The 21,399-nt window shown below is 46.8% G+C and overlaps 1 long non-coding RNA gene across 1 annotated transcript; it reads right to left on the bottom strand.

Moving 5' to 3' along the window:
- Positions 1-15,671: 15,671 nt before the first annotated feature.
- LOC124659093 lies at positions 15,672-16,848 on the bottom strand. The gene is made up of 2 exons (XR_006989444.1): positions 16,698-16,848; positions 15,672-15,909 (listed from the first exon to the last, which is right to left on the bottom strand). It is a non-coding gene; the product is annotated as an uncharacterized LOC124659093 (long non-coding RNA).
- Between the last annotated feature and the right edge of the window lie 4,551 nt (positions 16,849-21,399).

Below are 21,399 nucleotides of genomic sequence, written 5' to 3'. Positions count from 1 at the left end.
TGTGCAGATTCCACGTTGGCGCCGGAATCCCCGTTGTTGCACCGCATCACATTTCGCCACCATCAACCTTCAACGTGCTTCTTGACTCCTACCTGGTCCGATTAAACCTTGGTTTCTTCCGAGGGAAACTTGCCACTGTGCGCATCATACCTTCCTCTTGGGGTTCCCAACGGACGTGTACATCTACGCGCATCAAGCAAATTTCCGGCGCCGTTGCCGGGGAGATCAAGACACGCTGCAAGGGGAGTCTCCACTTCTCAATCTCTTTACTTTGTTTTTGTCTTGCTTTATTTTATTTACTACTTTGTTTGCTGCACTAAATCAAAACACAAAAAAATTAGTTGCTAGTTTTACTTTATTTACTGTCTTGCTCTCTATATCAAAAACACAAAAAAATTAGTTACTTGTCTTTACTTTATTTGCCTAGTTTACTTTATTGCTGTTATCATGAGTAATCCTGAAGTTGAAGTTCGTTCTTTTAAGCAACAAGGTGGAGAAAGTTTTAAAGATGCTTGGTATAGAATTAGTAATGCTCATCAAAGGTGCATTAAGAAACACTCCACCACTATCCTTCTTAGGAACTTTTATGTTGGTTTATCTAGTTGGAATAGATATGTTCTTGATACTCTTTCGGGGGTAATTTCCTAGGTACTCCCGCTTTAGAAGCTAGTTGCATCATTGAGAGTCTAGTTGGAATACCACCTGTTAATGAAGTTAAAATTGAAATCTCTCTTGAGGATGTTATGAAAAAATTGGAAACCATAGAGAAAAATTTTCCAAGTATTGAAACTAAATTGGAAATGTTATTGGATAAAACTGATGAACTTGATAAATCCCTAGGAGGAATTGATGAAAGAATTAGTGTCCTAGGAACTTGTGTAGTCCATGATAATCAAATCAATAGGATTGATGAACTTGAAAAAGCTATGGGAACCTTGGGTTCAACCTTTTCTTCTCTCAAGTATAATGAGAAAGCTTATGTGGGTAAAGAGCAAAAATTCTTGTACGCCTCTAAAGTGCCTAAACAAAAGAATTATTATAGGCCTAAAATTTCTAAAACCCCTAGCACCACCGTAGAGAATTTAGATAATGGAGCACCTAAAGCACCCTCTGCAACAAGTTGTGTTTGCATGAAAAATAATAATGTTGATGCTTCTACTCTCGATAATACTTGATTTGCACTTTCTGCGCCTAGCTGAAAGGCGTTAAAAAAAAAGCGCTTATGGGAGACAACCCATGTTTTTACTACAGCAATTTTTTTTGTTTTGTTGACTCTTGGAAGTTGTTTACTACTGTAGCAACCTCTCCTTATCATGTTTTTGTGCCAAGCAAAGTTTCTATGTTATAGTTGATGTTATATTTGGGATCGCTGCGCAGAAACAGCATTGCTGTCTGTCACGAATCTGGGCACAGTTCTCTGTAGAAAATTCGAAAAAATCTGCCAATTTACGAGCGTGATCCTCAGATATGTACGCAACTTTCATTAGTTTGAGTTTTTCCATTTGAGCAAGTCTGGTGCCAGCTTTAAATTCATCTTTACGGACTGTTCTGTTTTTGACAGATTCTGCCTTTTATTTCGCATTGCCTCTTTTGCCATGTTGGATTTATTTCTTTGATCCATTAATGTCCAGTAGCATTATGCAATGTCCGAAGTGAAAATAATGATTGTGTCACCTCTGAATGTGTGAATTATTAATTGTGCACTAACCCTCTAATGAGTTTGCTTGAAGTTTGGTGTGAAGGAAGTTTTCAAGGGTCAAGAGAGGAGAATGATATACTATGATCAAGAGGAGTGAAAGCTCTAAGCTTGGGGATGCCCCGTGGTTCACCCCTGCATATTTTAAGAAGACTCAAGCGTCTAAGCTTGGGGATGCCCAAGGCATCCCCTTCTTCATCGACAACATCATCAGGTTCCTCCCCCGAAACTATATTTTTATTCAATCACATCTTGTGTTCTTTACTTGGAGCGTCGGTTTGTTTTTGTTTTTGTTTTGTTTGAATAAGATGGATCCTAGCATTCACTTTGTGGGAGAGAGACACGCTCCGCTGTTGCATATGGACACATGTGTCCTTAGGCTTTACTCATAATGTTCAAGGCGAAGTTTCTTCTTCGTTAAATTGTTAAATGGTTGGAATTGGAAAATGCTACATGTAGTAATTCTAAAATGTCTTGGATAATGTGATACTTGGCAATTGTTGTGCTCATGTTTAAGCTCTTGCATCATATGCTTTGCACCCATTAATGAAGAAATACATAGAGCTTGCTAAAATTTGATTTGCATATTTGGTCTCTCTAAGGTCTAGATAATATCTAGTATTGAGTTTTGAACAACAAGGAAGACGGTGTAGAGTCTTATAATGTTTACAATATGTCTTTTATGTGAGTTTTGCTGCACCTGTTCATCCTTGAGTTTGCTTCAAATAACCTTGCTAGCCTAAACCTTGTATCGAGAGGGAATACTTCTCATGCATCCAAAATCCTTGAGCCAACTACTATGCCATTTGTGTCCACCATACCTACCTACTACATGGTATTTCTCCGCCATTCCAAAGTAAATTGCTTGAGTGCTACCTTTAAAAATTCCATCATTCACCTTTGCAATATATAGCTCATGGGACAAAATAGCCTTAAAAACTATCGTAGTATTGAATATGTACTTATGCACTTTATCTTTTATTAAGTTGCTTGTTGTGCGATAACCATGCTTCGGGGAACGCCATCAACTATTGTTGAATATCATGTGAGTTGCTATGCATGTCCGTCTTGTCTGAAGGTCTATCATTTTAGTGATTGGAGCATGCAAAATTGTTAGAGAAGAACATTGGGCCGCTAACTAAAGCCATGAATCATGGTTGAAGTTTCAGTTTTGGACATATATCCTCAATCTCATATGAGAACAATAATCATTGCTACATGCTTATGCATTTAAGAGGAGTCCATTATCCGTTGTCCATGTTGTCCCGGTATGGATGTCTAAGTTGAGAATAATCAAAAGCGAGAAATCCAAAATGCGAGCATTCTCCTTAGACCTTTGTACAGAGCGGCATGGAGGTACCCCTTTGTGACACTTGGTTGAAACATGGCATGCAAAGATCCGGTAGTCCAAGCTAAGTAGGACGAGGTGCGGACACTATTAGTATACTATGCATGAGGCTTGCAACTTGTAAGATATAATTTACATAACTCATATGCTTTATTACTACCGTTGACAAAATTGTTTCATGTTTTCAAAATAAAAGCTCTAGCACAAATACAGCAATCGATGCTTTCCTCTTTGAAGGACCATTCTTTTACTTTTATTGTTGAGTCAGTTTACCTATCTCTCTCCACCTTAAGAAGCAAACACTTGTGTGAACTGTGCATTGATTCCTACATACTTGCATATTGCACTTGTTATATTACTTTATGTTGACACTATCCATGAGATATACATGTTATAAGTTGAAAGCAACCGCTGAAACTTAATCTTCCTTGTGTTGCTTCAATACCTTTACTTTGATTTATTGCTTTATGAGTTAACTCTTATGCAAGACTTATTGATGCTTGTCTTGAAGTACTATTCATGAAAAGTCTTTGCTTTATGACTCAGTTGTTTACTCATGTCATTACCTTTGCTTTGATCGCTGCATTCATTACATATGTTTACAAATAGTATGATCAAGATTATGATGGCATGTCACTTCAGAAAATTATCTTTGTTATCGTTTTACCCGCTTCGGGACGAGCAGTAACTAAGCTTGGGGATGCTGATACGTCTCCAACGTATCGATAATTTCTTATGTTCCATGCTACTTTATTGATGATACCTACATGTTTTATGCACATTATATGTCATATTTATGCATTTTCCGGAACTAACCTATTAACAAGATGCCGAAGAGCCGATTCGTTGTCTTTCGCTGTTTTTGGTTTCGTAAATCCTAGTAAGGAAATATTCTCGAATTGGACGAAACTTTCGCCCAGGGTCCTATTTTTGCACGAAGCTTCCAGAAGACCGAAGAGATAACGAAGTGGGGCCACGAGGCAGCCAGGGGACAGGGCGGCGCGGCCCAGGCCCTGGCCGCGCGGCCCTGTCATCTGGGCACCTCGTGTGGCCCCCTGACCTACCCTTCCGCCTACTTAAAGCCTCCGTCGCGAAACCCCCAGTACCGAGAGCCACGATACGGAAAACCTTCCAGAGACGCCGCCGCCGCGAATCCCATCTCGGGGGATTCAGGGAGATCACCTCCGGCACCCCGCCGGAGAGGGGATTCATCTCCCGGAGGACTCTTCATCGCCATGATCGCCTCCGGAGTGATGAGTGAGTAGTTCACCCCTGGACCATGGGTCCATAGCAGTAGCTAGATGGTCGTCTTCTCCTTGTTGTGCTTCATTGTTGGATCTTGTGAGCTGCCTAACATGATCAAGATCATCTATCTCGTAATTCTATATGTTGTGTTTGTCGGGATCCGATGGATAGAGAATACTATGTTATGGTGATTATCAATCTATTGTTTATGTGTTGTTTATGATCTTGCATGCTCTCCGTTATTAGTAGAGGCTCTGGCCAAGTTTGTACTCTTAACTCCAAGAGGGAGTATTTATGCTCGATAGTGGGTTCATGCCTCCATTGAATCTGGGACAGTGGATGAGAAAGTTCTAAGGTTGTGGATGTGCTGTTGCCACTAGGGATAAAACATTGATGTTATGTCTAAGGATGTAGTTGTTGATTACATTACGCACCATACTTAATGCAATTGTCTGTTGCTTAGCAACTTAATACTGAATGGGGTTCGGATGATAACCTGAAGGTGGACTTTTTAGGCATAGATGCAGCTTGGATGGCGGTCTATGTACTTTGTCGTAATGCCCAATTAAATCTCACTATATTTATCATATCATGTATATGCATTGTTATGCCTTTCTCTATTTGTCAATTGCCCGACTCGTAATTTGTTCACCCAACATGCTTTTATCTTATGGGAGAGACACCTCTAGTGAACCGTGGACCCCGGTCCTATTCTTTACATAGCATAAATTCTACTGCAATTGTGTTTTACTATTTTCTTTGCAAACATCTTCCACTCGATATGTTTAATCCTTTGTTACAGCAAGCCGGTGAGATTGACAACCTCACTGTTTCGTTGGGGCAAAGTACTTTGGTTTTGTTGTGCAGATTCCACGTTGGCGCCGGAATCCCTGTTGTTGCGCCGCATCACATTTCGCCACCATCAACCTTCAACGTGCTTCTTGACTCCTACTGGTCCGATTAAACCTTGGTTTCTTACTGAGGGAAACTTGCCACTGTGCGCATCATACCTTCCTCTTGGGGTTCCCAACGGACGTGTACATCTACGCGCATCAGCCACCACCATAGAAGACCTGGATCGTTGTGTTCAAGGCCCGCACGAATCGACTCGCCGGTGGGTGCAACGCTGGCCGGACATGTGGACGACCTCCAGCGGCTTCAGCACAGACACGGCGATCTACTGCTTCCGGTGGTGCTGCCGATACGAGCCACTCAGCGCCAAGCTCCGCCGCGTCAGAAGGGACAACATCTGCATCGCTGAGCTCTTCGACATCGCCCAGCGCTACGCCGACGAAGACCCGGCGGTCGACTCGGACGACGAGTACGGGCAGCAGCGCAATCGCCGCCCCACTCACTCCGACACTCGCCGCGGCGACTACCGGTTTGGCGGCCGGTCAAGCAACGGCAAGCGCCGCGTAGACGGCGGTCACACGGAACTCGTCGCCAACGCCGATTACGAGCAGCGCGACCCGAAGTCCTTTCGCCGAGACAACCGCGCACCAAGAGAGGACCGGCCCCAGCCCAAACGGTTCGACGCGCGCAGCCTGCTGGATGCCCCATGCATCAACCACAGCAGGGAGGGCAAGCCCTCCACCCATACGACTGGGAACTGCTACTCCCTGAAGCAGATAGAGAAGGCCCGCCGCGCCAAGGAAGCCAACGGCGGCAATCAACACAAGGACCACACCAAAGACCAAGACCAGCACAAGGAAGACAGGTTCGGCCGCAGTGCCGGCTCACTCCACACCTTCATCGGGGTCGGCGACCGCCAAGACAGGAAAGTCCTCGCTAGAGCGGTGGCCGTGAACGCAGTCGTCATCGACGTCCCCCACTGGCTCAACTGGTCCGAGCAGAGCATCACGTGGAGCCGCGAAGATCATGCCCCACGCATCGAGTACCTCGGCCGAGTGGCGCTAGTCGTTAGGCCCAAGGTTGCCGATTACTGGCTTCCGAAGACTCTGATGGATGGAGGAAGTTCCATCAACATCCTGTACTATGAGACCTTCCGGCGGCTCGGCCTGCCTGACTCGCGCCTCGAGAACACGAGCGTCACCTTCCACGGCATCGTCCCGGGGCGGAAAGCCTTCCTAATCGGCAAGGTCACGCTGCCGGTAACCTTCGGCACACCCGTGAACTACCGCACCGAGCGGATAACATTCGAGGTGGTCAACTTCCGCAGCCCGTACCACTGCGTCCTCGGTCGCCAGGCGTTCGCCAGGTTCATGGCTACGCCTCATTACGCCTACAACATGATGAAGATGCCCGGGCCCCGCGGCATCATCACCGTCCACGGCGACCCAGAAATGGCCCTGGAATGCGAGGACAACGGCGCCAAGCTCGCTGTTGCCGTCATCACCGAGGAACGCGACAACACCGTCGAGCTCGCCAAGTACCCAGTCGACCGCAATGACCCCGCCATCCTCGAGAAGCCGACTAAGCTCGACTCGCCCGCAGCAACCTTCAAGCCTACAACCGATACTCGCCAAGTAGATCTTGTAGAGAACAACTCGAGTAGGCAGGTTACCATTGGGACGGGTCTGTCCGCCCAATAGGAAAGCGCGTTCATCAAGTTCCTCCGTGAGAATCGAGATGTCTTTGCATGGAAACCGTCTGACATGCCAGGTGTCCCGAGAGAACTTGCTGAGCACAAACTACACGTCGACCCCACCGCACGCCCCGTTAGGCAAGCGATGCGACCCGCGGGCGAAGAACATCAGCGCGCAATCGCCGAAGAGGTCAACCGGCTACTCGCCGCCGGCTTCATCATAGAGATCAAGCACCCCAAATGGCTGGCAAACCCAGTCCTGGTGCTGAAGAAAAACAAGACATGGCACATGTGTATCGACTACACCAGCCTCAACCGCGCCTGCCCCAAGGACCCATTCGTCCTACCGCGAATCAACCAGATCATCGACGCGGTCGCGGGGTCGGAATCGCTGTGCTTCTCGACGCATACTCCGGGTACAATCAAATAAAGATGGCAGTAGAAGACCAGGAGAAAATGGCGTTCATCACGCCACTCGGCGCTTACTGCTACACAGCCATGACCTTCGGCCTCAGGAACGCCGGAGCTACTTACCAGCGGTGCATGAACAGTTGCCTGGAGAGCCAAATTGGTCGCAACGTCCACGTCTACATAGACGACGTGGTGGTCAAGTCGACTCGGCAGGACGACTTAGTCGCCGACCTCGCCGAGACCTTCGCAAACCTGCATCGCTACCAGATCAAGCTCAACCCCCTGAAGTGCACCTTCGGGGTCCCATCCGGACAACTCCTCCGCTACGTCGTTTCTAAGCACGACATCGAGCCCAACCCGGAGAAGATTTAGGCGGTCATGCGTACCAAACGACCAACTTTCCTGGTCGACGCGCAGAAACTCGAAGGGCGAGTCGCGGCTCTCAGTCGCTTCATCCCCCGACTCGGCGACAAGTCCATGCCACTATACCGTCTCCTGAAGAAGTCGGACTCGTTCGAGTGGACGGACGAAGCGCAGAAGGCCCTGGAAGAGCTCCAGAACGCCCTGAGAAACGCTCCTGTCCTCGCGGCCCCGCTCCCACAAGAAACCATGCTGCTGTACGTCGCCGCGTCAAATCGCACAATAAGTGCAGTCATGGTCGTCGAGCGCAAGGAGGAAGGGAAAGAGCAGCTCACTCAACGCCCAGTCTACTACATCAGTGAAGACTTAATCGAGTCGAAGCAGCGGTACCCACACTACCAAAAGTTGGTATACGCAGTGCTTAGGGCCCAGCGGCGACTGGCCCCTTACTTCCACGAGCATCCCATCAAGGTGGTCGCCTCAACGCCACTCGCTGATATCATCCGCAACCGTGACGCAACCGGCTGGATCGCCAAGTGGGCAGTCGAACTCGGCATCCACAACATCACGTACGAGTCGCGCCATGCTATCAAGTCCCAAGCGCTAGCCGACTTCCTCGCCGATTGGGAAGAAGCACAGCAGCCAAACTCCCCGGCGGACCTCAAGCATTGGACACTACACTTCGACGGCTCCAAAAACCTTGAAGGAGCAGGAGCAGGGGTCGTCCTCACTTCGCCTAAGGGCGACATCGTGAGATACGTCCTGCAACTCCGATTCGAGCCCTGCACCAACAACATGGCCGAATACGAGGCACTTCTCCATGGCATGCGCATCGCAAAAGAGATGGGCGCAACACGACTGCGTTGCCTTGGCGACTCCGACCTCGTCGCCAGCCAGACGTCCGGCACCTGCGACGCCACCGACGCCAACATGATCGCCTACAAGCGAGCGTTCGACCAGGCCGGCGCCAGCTTCGCCGGCCACGTCGTCGAGTGGGTCGACAGGCGCAAGAACGAAGAAGCAGACGCACTGGCCAGGCTCGGGTCCAAGCGACTCCAACCCCCTCCAGGCGTCTTCCTCGACATCCTCACTCACTCGTCGGTGCGAGTGCCGCGGGAGATCGACATTGCCGAACCACCCGCACCCGACTCCGTCCTAGTCGCACTCGCCTCCGATACTGGGGACTGGACGGAACCGTACATAAGCTACCTCGAGCGCCAGGTACTACCGATGGACGAGACGGAGGCACGCACGCTCGTGCGCCGCTGCAAGTCGTTCACCATCATCAACAATGAGCTCTACAAGCACAGCGTCTCCGGAGTATTCCAGCGGTGCGTCACCGCTGATGAAGGCCGCAAGATTCTGCGCGACATCCACGCAGGCGACTGCGGCCATCACGCAGGCGCGCGCTCGATTGTAGCCAAAGCCTTCCGGCACGGCTTCTACTGGCCAACAGCCCATGAAGATGCAGTCGACCTCGTCCGCGCATGCGCCGGATGCCAGAAATACGCGAGCCAGTCGCACATGCCGGGCTCGGCACTGAAAACCATACCCCTCACCTGGCCGTTCGCCGTCTGGGGCATAGATATGGTGGGGAAATTCAAGACAGCCACATTATTTTTGTAGATGCATTTATTTTAGTGGCAAATAATATGGATTGGGGGACGTACAAGTTTTACACTGGTAAAAAGAAAGCATGGTGGAAGGACTCGGTGACATTTCCTATTGCCAAAAAAATGGCACAATCAACGGCGAGCACACACCCTACGACACTCTCCATAATCATCGCCCATGATGCCGTAGAACCCGCTGGTTGCTGTTCGTCAACAAAGAAAACGAAAAAGAATGTGTTGGAACAATTAGCAAATTTCCCCATGATTTAATAAAAGAACACAATAGATAAAACATGACTAAAAAGGTTGAGATTAAACTAGTCATGCAAATCACCATAGAGTAAATAAGCAACAAGTCTAAACTGATTGTTAAGAGTAATATGTTTCCTGACAACGAGCCTGAACATGCTGCTAGGAGAAGGAAGAAGATCATGATCTCATAAATAGAAGGCAAGAACACATACGGTCTAGAAGAGGAACCATCGTTGACGTTGGCGGTGTTGATGTTGAGAGCCATGTCGCTGAAGAGGTTGTTGATGTCGAGGAAGAAATCGTTATTGGGGAAGTAGTCGTCAGCCTCCGTGTCGATGTCCAAGCCAGCAGTCGCGCTATAGCGCTCCCCAAAAACCTTATCGTCTCTCTCCCGTACAGGATCACAAGGGACGGGGTTCCGGTGGCCTGTTGTCCCGTCCAGCGGTGCACACCGAAAGACGGGATGGAGAAGTCTTGAGCGGCGGCCCAAAGCTCTGGAACCAAGTGATAGACGCCTATGGTGTTATGTCTCGCAGTGTGTCTCTCTGGAGAGAAGCAACCTCTCTCTTATAGAGACAGGCAGAGGGAGGCGAACAGGCCGCGATAGAAGATGAAACGAAGGGACGGAATACGAACTGAACAAGCAGCAATATTCATTGTCCACTAAGCAAAAAAACGTTTCAGATTCGTTCGTGGTTTTTTTTTCTAAAACAAGAGGGGTAATCGTGGTTTTGGAATAATAATACCGAAATATAGGAGCAATTTGAGTATTAATTGCCCCACTTAACTCCTAATCCTCTCAGCCGATCCCTCTTCCCACCATTTAAACTCACTAACCACTGCATCCGGGCTTAATTAGTGGTGATTGATTCTCTTCCGCTTTGATCGGGCTGCATGCAGAACCTAGCTCAGAAAAAAAAAGGACGGGGCTTGTCTGCGGCCTGCTCATGCGCCCATCCGTGCGGCGCGACTATTCCCTAACCATCCAACGGTTCTGTTTCCTTTGCTCCCTCACCTGTCCCTTTTCCTGTAAAAAAACTTCGCAAATATTATCTTAATACGTGTCTCATTCGTACATCCGTCCGTCCGTCCACATGGCGGCGGCCGGCGACGTCCACCGCACCGGCGGGCAAGGAGTCTTCAATAGTGGCGGCAGCGGCCGGCCACATCCACCGCACTGGCAGGCAACGGCGCAAGGACTCTTCGATGGTGATAGCGGCGGCCGGCAATGTCCACCGCACCGGCAGGCAACGGCGTAAAGAATCTTTGATAGTGGTGGCGGACGACCTCCATGCCATCGAGAACTTGGACATCCCTCTTGCTTTGATTTTCTTGGCTTCGTTCGTCCTTCGTGAAGATCCCCCTTGGTTCCTCATTTCTACAGAACACACACACGGACAGAGAAATCCGTTCTAGCTAGCAAATGCATTAGTCCCAGTATAATTACGATTTGAAATCCTTTCTAATGTGTCTCATTGCTGCCGCTGGAGAGCCCGAGGAAGATTGAGTCGAGTGTATGTTAATTGTTAAATTTGCCCCCGGGAACAATGAAAGATCTCGATAGTCACCATTCCTTGTGGGTAATTTGATCACAGAAACTATTGGTTATTTCGATGAGTGAGATTAGACACTGCCGTCCACGAGCAAGAATATGCCATCCCATACAGGAAGTCAGCGAGGGAAGGCGATGAATTCCCGGCAGCGGCCCCGTTCTTCCTGCCGCGGGAGGGTAGCTTGCAAACGCGGTGACGATCTAGCGGCCTCCATGGCTCCATCTTATCGTCTCAGGTCGTCAGTGTCCACGTCACTAGTACACGGTAGGGATTTAGGGGCACTTTGCTCTGGGACACTTGTCCCTAAATACCCTCTATTAGAGGCATTTTGGTTAAAATGCCTCTGATGCCCTATCTATTGGGGCAGTTTGGAGAAGTGCCCCTATAGGTGTATACCTACAGGTGTACACCTACGGGGGCAGTTCAGAGAAGTGCCCCAATAGGTGTACACCTACAGGGGCAGTTCGGAGAAGTGCACCAATAGATATACACCTACAGAGGTAGTTTGGAGAAGTGCCCCAGTAGGTAGCAACCTATCGAGGCACTTTGACAAGGGTCCCAATTGCTGAGGCACTTTGACAAGGGTCCCAATTGGTGCCTTTGTAAGGATCATGTCAAAGTTCAAGTCAAATTATGTCTACAGAAACAATAATATTGTTCAGTTATAAATAATACTAGCAAGATGGGGCGCGGCGGCACGCGCCAACATAATAATAGTGACAAAAACGTAACAAGTTTTGTGCTGCTTTAGATTAGAAGGTATTTTAACCCCCATAATAATAGTGACAAATAAGTAAATAAGTCTTGTGTGTACTAAATATATGAATGCAAAAAACAAAGTATCAACCTCTCCGCCACAATCTTCCATTGTCAGCCTCCGGCTATAGCTTCCATCCTTACTACCTTGCTATAGATGAATAGTCTGCAAAGTTTACAAACAAAGGTGTGAAACGCATAATTGCTAGACTGGAAATTTCAATTACTAAATCTCAGTTCAACACTCTGCCATCTACGGTTGAGCACTCTCATCATCTATGGTGCACTCGTGTTGGGAATATCTAATATACACGGGATCAACTTCGGCAAGATACTGGAGAAAAACCCAAGTTGTTTTTTCTTCTAGACTCGAGCTCCTTGACTAACTAAGCTTGCTATCTATGTTATCTATGTAACACCGAATCTAGCACTGAAGAGGGATCAGCCTGTTATATACCAGCAAAGGTATATTCAGGGCTTTTGCAAGCAAAACCTGAAGGTACACGCATGTCTTTGAAAGTTTTTTCAGGCCATCCAAACAACCATTTCTTTTCATAAAATAGTGGGAGAACTATTTGTCCATAAATTTCAAATGTACCGTGCATCCTCCATTGAAATTGTGGGCTGCACTAAATTTGGGAGAAAAAAAGCAAACCAATATGATATCATGATACCACACGTTGGATATTATACTACAGGAAAGTCCAAAACTATAGAATACCACCATAGATAAGTAGAAACAAATTTTATAAGGTTGATGTATCCTAATGCAGACTATGCACACTGCAACAGAATTTTGTTAACCTGAGTAGTACATTGGCCTCTCAAGCCATGCACACGTAGCCTATGATAGTGCATAAAAATACGCTATTTGTTCTACAGATGCTAAATTAATTTCAGTTACAAACACACCACATACTTTCGTGCTAGATTGTAGTTAGAACATCTACTGCCGATCTGGGTAGTATAAATTGAAGATGAAAAGTTAAATAAATCACAAACAGTTGTACTTGGTTTACTTGGATCAATAAATTATCATATAATTACCTGGCATAGGGCTCAGCCCCTCAATCTTGCCCCAATTATGTCGAGTGTCCAAGGAACCCTGTAGGTTGCCAAGACTGCACCTCTGCCAAAACAAATGTGACACATGTTATCAATAAGGAATGGCATAGAACTTGTTATTCTGCACCAAAGAAAGGGTTAATCTACCCATTCAAAGACCCACATCAAAATCATCAAGACGTATAACAGATTCAGTGGAGACATTTGTCAGTATCATATTTGATTATTCCCTGAACCCATATATTTGACAATTGTGAATCCAGATAAGAACTGGCCGACATATTATTTTGGAAACGAACTAACCAAGAACTGGCCGACAATCAAAAGATATCTGAAAACGAAATACTGACATACTAATGCAAGTAAGAGATATGCGAGATCTCTAATAGTAAAACAAATAATTAAATTGCTAAACCAGAGGCCTGCTGCCTCAGCGGACAATGTCACAATGTATGACTTAATTATATCTGAGATGCTCGAGCTGAGTCATCTGCCTTTTGTGATATGTGAACCCTTTGTATGTCCTCATTCAGAATTAAATATGTAGTTGCTAATCGGAGGGCCCAAGTAGCAGCAAGCTAACCACAACTACAAAACAATGCTATACTATGTATGGATTAATTATCCTGATCATTTTACCTCAAGTATTGGAAACAGAAAGTGAATTAGCGCTGTAGAGGAAGGCCGCCTCTGGTACCGCGGTGGAAGCTGCCTCTGCCATAGCGTGACTGCGCCTCCGCCGGAATGCGACGACCCACTAGCACAAGTGACTTCTGCGCTGGCCGCCCTGAAAAGTCAAGGAACGACATCACGCCGCATCACGCTCGGCCTGATTTGATGAAACTGAAGAAAACGAGAAAGAAGATCAGATAAAGGGGAAGGAGGAAAGGCGGGGAGAGAAGTCAACTGGACGCAGGTGGTTGCTGAGCTCGCCGCCACACTCGTGCTCCACAAAACTTCGGTGTGGCGGATGGCTGCGCTGCCGCTGACGTCTTGGTATCGCCGACGATGCTCTCAGCTCTGGCCTCTCCATTGCTGAAACAATTGCGCCAGCCGCTCGGGAGGAGCGGCGGCGGCTGCCTGGTTTGGGCCACCTCGTGCTGGTTTTACGGCAAGTGACGACGCTGGGTATTTACGATGACGTGAATGTCATCGTCGGTTAGCCCTCCGGAAGAGAGATGGATTTGAGCCATAGAGTAGAGGAGAGAGGGATTCTCAGAAGAAGATTAGATGAACACGAAAGTGAAGGAGGCGTAAGACATGGGTACAATCCACCGCTTTGACCATCTGAACCATACGAAGAAAACCCAGATGGTTTGACCGAGGTAAGCCCAAGACTAGATGAAGCTGCATGTGGCGAACCAACCCAGCTGTCAACCATTGAAGTGTACCACGTCTAGTTTAGGCATGTTACGAACAGAAACAACCAAAGCTGGGATCCACTACACCAGCATCGTCCTACATGCCCGTGGCTAGAGCCACATAGCGGAGAACCCAAGCAGCCCAACACTGAAACAGTTAGGAAGATAACCCACTCATTTGCCCACTAAAAATCTCACAGGGCACCAAGATAATGCACACCAAAAAATAAGGAGCAAAAATCCCTAAGAAGTCGTTTGGAAGCCAGGCTTTCATTTCATTTGTAGCATTTTAAAATGAATACATGTATTCATTTCATTTACATTGTAATTTCAGAAATAGACACTTGTTTGGTTGCCACAGGAATTACAAATGACAACAGAATTCAATATTGAATGTGTAGAGGCTTTCATAGAGAATTGCAAATGACAGGTCTCAGCTTGGAATCATGCTTACCCATGGAGTCATTTTGCTGGAATTCCTAAATGAAATGACAGCACAATTCTGTGGCAACCAAACAGCCCACCTATGAAATTTCAAAATGAATTCCAGGATTATAGGCCAAAATGATGGATACCAAACGACCTCTAACGTGTCAGCATGAGGTTAACTCCCAAACACCCCCAAAATTCTGAGAAAAAAGATATTTGTTACCATTTAGTATAGTACTTATGATTGCCTACTAAACAACAACAATAATATGACTGCCTACTAAACAACATGGCACAAGTAGCAAAATTCTCAAAAACTGGAAGACTTGTATTTTAAAAATTTACCATTATGCATAAAAAGAAGTTTACCGTCCTAAGAAGGTCCAAAATATCAGGGAAAGCACGGCCAAAATAAAAACATCAGCGAATGGACATAGAATGTTGTCTATTCATGTTGGTACTAACAGAGTCCCCCTGAGAATGGACTTTCGTATACATAAAGAAGCAATGTTCTGAGGTCTCCATAAACAATACCAAAGCTCGTGATTTCTGTATTGTTGTCTCCACTAAAAATGCATGGCAAAATAGTTAGAGAATCATTCAGGGAGACACCACTCCATGTCTCTACAGGAAGTATAGATTTATAAGAGGTATCCTTGATGTCATTGTGTCGCTTATACACTCGCCGCTTTGCCATGTCAGCAGATTAAGTAAAAAGATTAGTAAAATTATAACTTTTGAGAAAACCTTTAGCTTCTCGGGAAATTCGAAAAAGAGAACATGAAAATTTTCCAAAATGTGAGTACAATTAGAAGATATTATTACTATATGAACAAACAAATCGCTAGTTAAATATTCCATGCTGTGATGTTTTCTTCGAAAAGATCTTATAGCCCACCACTAAGATCACACAAAGATTTGAATAGTGTGAGTGCATTTGCCTGACCTTTAGCAAGTCAAGTCTGAGGTTTGGTCCACTGGGAAAATATTTTCGGTGGACATTTCCAATGCATACAACTAATGTATCAATACCAGTATCAAGAATAAATTTATCAACCTAAATGTAGGTACCATATTAGTTCCGAATTCATACAGGAATGTAAGAATAGAAGGCCAAAGTTGGAATCTGTTGGGGAAGAGAAAAGCACCTAAGCAATACAGTAATTCCTGCTTCATATTCTTCAGCAGTCAGGCCATCTTCGTATTAGTTTCATGATCGTACAAAGGCTCCCCGCTGATTGCTGGAGGCTTCATTCACTTCCAACATTCTTTCTCCTATTAGAAACGAGTTTCAGATATCAGATATGGTGAAGGAAAATCGGGTAAGTGCTAACATAGTATGTTAATTATGCGATGAGATAAAACAGACATCTTGATCCATCATATACCCAAGAAAAAGAGCTTTTTCCATCAATTATGAAAAAACCTTGGTAGGCTAACAATAAATCACTTCCATAAGCAAATAAATACATGATTATTATGTTGCGTACACTTGAGGAGCTGGAGAATGGAAACTGTATCTTTTATGCATTTGAAACTTAGAAGCTAATGTCTAATGTATCCTATAAACTAACTTGCGGATTCAATTCCCCAGATAAAATCAAAAGTCATCCTAGAAATTCAGATGTACATTAGTTAACAGTCGTTTATCAGGGCAAATAACTCAAGGAGCGGTATATGAAACATATAAAAGTAGGGTGGGGTAAAGATTATACAAAGAAATAATGAACAATGCATAAAGTTTAAAGCTGCCATTTATTTCCTTTTAGCATTTCTATCTGACAAGAGAATTCACTTTTAACTGAATCATTCAGCATGTTCTCTCCTCACAGTAAGAATGATATATATGCCACACTATAAGGATGAACGTAGTGCAGTTTGATCCTATTTGCTATAGGACAAGGACTAAACTAACATCTATACTCAATGAAGAGTAACAATTGCATTGTCTTTGGCCTGGACCTTCAATTTTACAATTTAGAAGTCCAATCAATAGGATATAGAACAAGCTGTTCAAATAGTCGTAAAAAGATAATCAGAATTTTAATCCTACAAGCAACTACCTGCATCTCAAAACACTAAGCAGAAGAAGACTTCATGGTAGCAGACTTGATTTTCACATACTCGGGAAGAATGCAGACTAAAATAATTCATAGTATCATTGCTGATAATTCATAGTACCAAGATCTATGCCATTTGGCCTCGCCCTGCAAGAACACACTGTCATTTATTTCAGTTAATAGTATAACTTAACCTGAACAAACAATCCACCTCCCACGCCTCCATGCATCTGCTTCCCCTCCAACTGCTGCACTCCCGATTGGCCTCCTCTACCGCTGGAGATGGCCGGCGGTGGTCGGACTTTCTCCGCGAATCTGCTGAGGCAGCGGCGTGACAATGGATTAGAGGGGGGGGGGAAGAAGGCGTGTTGGACCAAGGAGGCGGCGGCGGAGTGGGGGAAGCAATGCGGCGGCGGCGTGGGGCGGGAGCCGGGGTGGTGGAGCAAGGTCGCGTCCAGCGTCGGCAAAGGGGAAGAGAGCGAGGAAGAAGCCAAGGACGCAAGGAGCTTTGGTCAGAAATTTCACAAGAGTAAACTGCACCAGCGGTCCCAATTCTTTTCGCGTGCCTCCAGTTTGGTCCCTATTCTTTAAAATGGAATAAGTAGGTCCTAAATATTTGTTAAATGGAATAAGTAGGTCCTAAATCTTTGTTAAATGCTGCAAGCGAGGTCCTATTTTGGTCTGACCCCTGTTGACCGGTGCCACATCGGCCGTGGGAACCACACGGCCTAACAGTTGGAGGTAAAATTTTGCAATTAGCCCCTAGAGCTTCCTTTCCTGTTATATTTCGCTCCACCATCCCTTCGGCGACAACCACGGCGAGTCCGGCGGCGGCCGGCGAGCACGGCCTCAACGCTAGGCATGCGCGCGGGCACGCGGACACACGCGTTGGACGTGGGAGGACACGGGAGACCATCTGGGAGCGGCGCCGCTCCAAAATGGTCGTCGGAGCGACGACCACGGCGAGGTCAGCCTGCGGCCGGCGAGCAAGGCCTTGACGCTAGGCATGTGCATGGGCACGCGCGCGTTGGACACGGGAGGACACGGCGGACCATCTGAGAGCGGCGCCACTCCAAAATGGTCGTCGGAGCGACGACCACGACGAGGTCCGACGGCGGCGGACGATGGTGCTCGACGGCAACGCGATACAAAGCGAGAGGGAGGGGATGGAGAGGTGCTGGAGCACCAAGAGCGCGTGGGTGGCGAAGGCGAGTTTAGGTGAGGTCGCACGTCGGCTAATCGACGGCAACGAGCGCGGCCGGCTGCGGGGAAGACGACCACAGCGACGCTAATTCCGGCCATCCCAGCCGGCATATCTTGGAGAGGAGATTGAGGGGGACGAGGCGGTCTCGACGGCGTGCTCAGCAGGGCTCGACGAAGCTCCGAACGGCGGCGACGAGGGACATCAGTGGGGCTAGGGTAGGTTGGGAGAGAAATAAGGACTTTCTTAGGAAGAAATAGAAGTTAGGGGTCCTTTTTGCAAATATACATGTCTACCCAGCACCTCTTGTGGGCCCAACCATCGACGTAGCAGTGGTCAAAGTGCCACATAGACAGGTCAAAGCGGTCAAACCAAAATAGGACCTCGCTTGCAGCATTTATGAAAGATTTAGGACCTACTTATTCCATTTTAAAGAATAGGGACCAAACTGAAGGCACGTGAAAAGAATTAGGACCGCTGGTGCACTTTACTCATTTCATAAGGGTTGTTTTGAAAAAAATACTGGCACGATATTTTCCCTGGGACGGAGGGAGTATAAGGATAAACTGAAAATAACCCGACCCCCACCTCTCTCTCACGCGAGCCCGTCGATCCTCTTCCCCACTATAATGCCGCCGCCGCCACCGATGCTGCCGCCGCCAGCTGCAACCCCGGCCGGTACCTACCACATCCGCCGCCATCGTCGACCGGTGAAAATCCGGCGTCTCTCATCTGCCACTTTCCCCGCCGCCACGATGGACGCACGTGCCCGCACGCTTGGCTACGCGAAACCCTAGCCTCGCAGCTTGGGCTCGCCGGCGCTGCTTCGGTTGCCTCCCGCCGATACCGGCGCCCCGTCTTGACGCCGCCATGGACCCCTCCGCTGAATCCATGCCTCAGCGCCATCCTACAGCACTCAAGCGCGCGTGCCCATGAAACCCTAGCCGTGTGGGGCTTGGGCTCGCAACACGGTGCCCACGCCCGCGCCTCCACTACTCCCCTTCGTCGACCACGAGCTTCCCTGCCTCCCTAGTCTCCTGCTACCCGACGTCGACGACTACCACCTGTTCATGTCGCCTGGGTGGCCGGGACCTCTCCCCACCGTGGTGTGGTGATAGGCTACGGATACCCTCCCGCCTCCCCTCTTCTTCAGCGGCCTTGATGGCTTCATCCACGGTTTCAACTACCACTGTGAGCTATTTCTTCTCCCTTCAATCTCCCTTGTGCACTGTGATGGTTCGCCCAACGAGTTGTAGTTAGTTTTAGGTTTAGGACTATGGTGATGATCGCCTGAACAAGTCATATGTTGTCATGTTGCTGGTACATGGCCGTGGTGATGTTCTGATTAGGTTCTAGCTGCTGGTATTTTCGTGAATGGATAATTTATTGGTTAAATAGGGTCCTCGTAAGTGCATGATATATATACCTGATTTTTTGCCCATGACATATATACTTGCTCTTGTAAGTTTCTGCACAAGAGATTTTGGCCGCTGCTGCATTATTCACTTGTGCGTTGAGTGTTTGATTTGAGAAGTGAGTGGGTGATACCAGTATTGGTTGTATATATATTTACTGGCCAGGTAGGAGTAATAATATAATGATGTACAAGTCAGTGATGTGAGATCAAATGTTTGGGATCATTTCGTTCTATGTTATGTGCAAAACTTCGTGACAATAAATAATCTAGTTAATAGTTATATATGCCATACCATGCTGTATCCATGATGTAGCTTTGTTAGATTTTAAGCTGGAGGATAATTTTAACCAAAGCTTAAAGTAATGGAGTTAAGAATGCGGCTGAAAAAATAGCCGTTGTTATTCATATAAACTTTCAACATTGTTAAGCGACGCTGCATGAATTTCACATCTGCTGCTATTTCTAATCAGTGCTCTTTTATTTATAATTTCAGTTTATGATCTTCTGTCAACATAAGGAGTGTTAAAAACAATATTTAAGTCTGGTTGCCACACCCTATAAGGGTATTCTCTCAACCCACTAACCATAGATAGAACAATTACATCCATGTTGTCATTTGGTGTGTATTAATTATCTTATTATTTCATACCTTCTAAAACAGATAGTCTCGTCTTAACTAAAAATACCAAAGTTAAGTTGTTTGCTTGAGTAAATTAGGCAGCGGCATGGCCTCTGCCTCCTTATAGTGAGACACCTTGAAACCGAAGGTATAAGTTTCTGCGAAATCTTTTATAGTGGATCCCTTTATATGTTCTGTGCCAGCAATGTTTCCTTTTGGCAAGGTTAATAATAATTATGTGCCCCAACAAAACTGATTCATCCTTAGTTGTCAATGCTTCAAGTCTTCTTTGAAAAATGCAAAATGCTTGTGACTGGTGGGTGGATTGTGTGTTCAGGTTAGATTGTGCAAAATGTAAAACATGCAAAAATGCAAAAGCCGGTATTTCTCTGGCAATTTTAGGTGGTACCTATTTTTGTCATTAGAGAAGGAAATATTTCTCAGTTTTCCGCTATTAACTTGTGTTTTATTCTCCTACGTGATAGGATCATATCATTAGAGAAGGTTCTGATTTAAGCAAAGGTGACCAATTTCCTGGCAACTATGGGAGTCCCTCGCCACCATAGTATGAAGGGCACCCTGGATGATGAAATCATCTATGCCAGTTGATACGTCTCCAACGTACCTATAATTTCTGATGTTCCATGCTTGTTTTATGACAATACTTACATGTTTTGCTTGCACTTTATAATGTTTTTATGCGTTTTCCGGAACTAACCTATTAACAAGATGCCACAGTGCCAGTTCTCGTTTTCTGCTGTTTTTGGTTCCGTAAAGGCTGTTCGGGCAATATTCTCGAATTGGACGAAATCAACGCCAAAGATCTTATTTTTCCCGGGAGGCTCCGCAACACCGAAGGGGAGTCGGAGGAGAGCCAGGGGCCACCACACATGTGGGCCGCGCGGGCCACACCCTGGCCGCGCCGGCCTGGTGTGGGGCCACCCTGTCGCCCCTCCTGCGCCGCCTCTTCGCCTATTTAAGCCCTCTCGACCTAAAAACGCAGTACCAATTGACGAAACTCCAAAAATACTCCAGGGGCGCCGCCGCCATCGCGAAACTCCAATTCGGGGGACAGAAGTCTCTGTTCCGGCACCCTGCCGGGACGGGGAAGTGCCCCCGGAAGCCATCTCCATCGACGCCATCGCCTCCATCATGCTCTGTGAGTAATTCCCCCGCTGTAGGCTGAAGGGGATGGTAGGGATTGGATGAGATTGGTCATGTAATAGTCATAAGATTGTTAGGGCATAGTGCCTAGTATCCGTAGATGTCACTTTTATGATATTGTTGCAACTTGTTATGCTTAATGCTTGTCACTAGGGCCCGAGTGCCATGATCTCAGATCTGAACATGTTATTGATTCATGAAGATATTCGTTGTTTATGATCTTACTCGCAAGTTGTATACACATGTCGCTGTCCGGAACCAATGGCCCCGAAGTGACAGAAATCGGGACAACCGGAGGGGATGG

Source organism: Lolium rigidum, chromosome 6 (assembly GCF_022539505.1).
Source record: "Lolium rigidum isolate FL_2022 chromosome 6, APGP_CSIRO_Lrig_0.1, whole genome shotgun sequence".
In the NCBI taxonomy this organism is placed as follows: Eukaryota; Viridiplantae; Streptophyta; class Magnoliopsida; order Poales; family Poaceae; genus Lolium; species Lolium rigidum.
This window is presented reverse-complemented; position numbering and strand designations above follow the sequence as displayed.